Source organism: Octopus bimaculoides, chromosome 23 (genome assembly GCF_001194135.2).
Source record: "Octopus bimaculoides isolate UCB-OBI-ISO-001 chromosome 23, ASM119413v2, whole genome shotgun sequence".
In the NCBI taxonomy this organism is placed as follows: Eukaryota; Metazoa; Mollusca; class Cephalopoda; order Octopoda; family Octopodidae; genus Octopus; species Octopus bimaculoides.
Genome location: NC_069003.1, coordinates 9,430,284 through 9,433,630, shown reverse-complemented (window position 1 = coordinate 9,433,630; position 3,347 = coordinate 9,430,284). Strand labels below are relative to the sequence as shown.

General features: G+C 38.4%; 1 protein-coding gene across 2 annotated transcripts in view; it reads right to left on the bottom strand.

Moving 5' to 3' along the window:
* The window catches only part of LOC106867259 (exostosin-1), a 243,698-nt gene that overhangs the window by 70,085 nt on the left and 170,266 nt on the right, over positions 1-3,347 (bottom strand). The gene's annotated exons all lie outside the window — the stretch shown is intronic.

Genomic DNA, 3,347 nt, shown 5'->3' with positions numbered 1-3,347 from the left:
ATATTTACCATGTGAACTACAATAAAAAAAATATAAGAAAGATATGGTATATAATTTTTTTTTTGTGCAGGAGTTCCTTGAGACATGTAATTATTTTAAGGGTTACACAAGGGTAAAATGGTTGGGAAACACTGCTCTAACCACTGAGCCATGCACCTTCACCATCTGATTAGAACCTCCATTAAAACTCCCACCATTCTCAGAACAGTAATAGAATGGTGTGGGGTTCACACTTTTTCTAAGCTGCAAGATCTGTTTAAGCAGCGTGGGCTTTGCTCTTCCTAAACTAGTTAAAATCCTGTTTTACACCCAGCTCAGAGGGCTTGCAGATATGGCGTGGGTTCTGCCCTTCCTCTTCTCTCATTTTAGTCTCAGAGGACACTTGAAACAGTGTGGGCTTCACCCTTCCTGCTTGAAAAGAGCTAAACATTTTGTACTCTGTGTGTGTCTGTGTGTATATACACACACACACACATATATATATATATGGCTGCGGTCATATATAAAAACACGCACACATACACACATTAAAATATACACTAAAGTATATGTATGAACATAGACATCATCATACAGATGTAAACACATAAAAGCACACACATACACATACACATACATAAATACACATGCAAGCATACACACTGACATTTAGTCATGCATACATTCACACAAGCACTCAAAAATACAACAGACACATACACACACAAACACACACATCAAAAAACTGGCATTATATATATATATATATATATAAAACGGACATTAAATGATGATGATGATGATATATATATATATATATATATATATATATATATACACACACACACACACACATTCACACTAACACACAGACACAAATGCAAACACATACATACACGAACACATACAGGTACACAAACTTATAACCCATAAAACACCCATACACATACATACATACATACATACATACATACACACAAACATGAAAAAAAAAAACGAAAAGTCTTTAAACTCTGCACATAAACCGTGAACTTAAAAATACAAACAAAAAATAAAAAAAGAAAAACGTACAGCCTTACAGAATTAAAGAAAGATCTAACAAAAACAAGAAACCAAAAAAGAAAAACAAAAAACAAAAAAAAAAGTGTTTAGTAGAAATTTCAAAAATGAAACAAAAAAATAAATACTGGAAGGAGGGGGAAGAGGAGGAGGAGGAGAGTAAAGCAAGTAATGGCACTATATAAAACTGACAGAAAGGGAAGGGGCAGGGTTGATGTCTGGCCATTATGAAAAATTCATGATATGCAGAAGGAGGTCACAGCTAAGGAAAAAGATGATGAAGAACACAAGAAGAAGAAGAAGAAGAAGGAAAAAAGAAATCAATCTGGTAGACTTTCTGAAGATCATAGGCACAAGTGTGGCTGTGTGGTTAAGGAATTGGCTTTGCAACCACGTGGATCTGGGTTCAGATCCCACTGTATAGCATCTCAGGGGGAAACCGTTTTCTATTATAACCCACCCAGGTAGACTAAAGCCTTGTGAGTGAATTTGGTAAAGCCTTGTAAACAGCACCCAGGACACTCTGTGGAGTGGTTGGCATTGGGAAGGGCATCCAGTTGTAGAAACTATGCTGAAACAGACAACTGGGGCCTAGGCAACTCTTTGGCAGACCAGCCCCTGTCAAACTGTCCAACCCATACCAGCACAGAAAACAGATATTAAATGACGATGATACACATGTACAGGCACAGGTGTGGCTGTCTGGTAGGTAGCTTGCTTTCCAACCACATGGTTCCGGGTTCAGTCCCACTGTGTGGCATCTTGGGCAAGTGTCATCTACTATAGCCTCAAGCCGATCAAAGCCGTGTGAGTGGATTTGGTAAAATGGAAACTGAAAGAAGCCCGTTGTATATATATTTATATGTGTACATCTATGTGTGTGTGTGTGTGTCTTTGTGTCTATGTTTGTCCCCGGCCCTCGTTACTGTTTGACTGCTGGTGTGGGTGTGTTTACATCCCAGTAACTTAGTAGTTCGGCAAACGTACCCGATAGAATAAGTACTAGGCTTAAGATATAAGGCCTGGGGTTGATTTGTTCAATTAAAACCCTTCAAGCTGGTGCTCCAGTATGGCCACAGTGAAATGACTGACGCAAATACAGGAATAAAGGAATGTATGCGTGTATGCATATGCTTTATGAGATATGTAGACCACAACCACTTAATTACATGAAGAGGAGTCGGAGTCCTGGAGTCAGAAACAATTAAGGGGTAACTGGAGTCAGAGTCGGTAAAACTATACTGACTGACTCGCAATATCTTTATTTTTTTATATAAACCCGTTATAACATATAGGCCTACTCAAAGACCAGCGTATGCATATGCTTTATGAGACCACAACCACTAAATTACATAAAGAGGAATCGTAGGTACCAAAAGTAGAAGATTCCGAGTCAAAGTTCTTTGTTTCGACTCCACAGCCCTGGTTTCAACCAGCTATAACCAGCCAAAATATCCTACCTGTTTTTATCTTCGAACTGGTCATATATGGTCTTTCATAGCTACCCTACAGTTTTAATAAATAAACCATCACATCATTGGAATTTCAAAGTCATGAAATAATGCTGGATTAATTTAAAATCGTGTGAATAGATAAGCTTTACATTCGGGAGGATAGTCTGAATTCTAAAGGGTTAAACATTCTGTATCGCAAAAAAAATGTCTGGTATGCACACAGACAAATACCCCCCCCCACACACACACACACATGTATGCACACATATAAAACAGCTGAGATGTAAATAGCTTAGTTGTACAAATTCTAACTTTGGGTAGATTGTTATCTAAGTTATGTGATGTATTTAGTGCAGAAATGTGTTGGTGTTGTCGGTGATGATGATGATGATGATGATGGGGGAGGGGCCCAAGTGTTATTCAGTGTAGACGGTAATTTTTGGTCAATTCCAAAGATTCCAAAATGTTGTTGGCGGTGGTGGCTGTGGCGGCGTTGTTGTAGTTTAGTTCCCCCTCCCCCCAGGTCATCCCTGATTGAGTATATATATATTCTTTTATTCTTGTACTTGTTTCCGTCATTTGACTGTGGCCATGCTGGAGCACCGCCATAAAGGGTTATTTTTAGCTAAATAAATTGACCACAGGACTTACTCTTTGTAAGCCAAGTACTTATTCTATCAGTCTCTTTTAACAAAACCACTAAGTTACAGGGATGTAAACAAGCCAACATTGGCAGTCAAGCAATGGTGGGGGGACAAACACAGACACAAATACATAAATATATATATGGGCTTCTTTCAGTTTCCGTCTACCAAATCTACTTACAAGGCTTTGGTTAGCCCAAGGTTATAATAG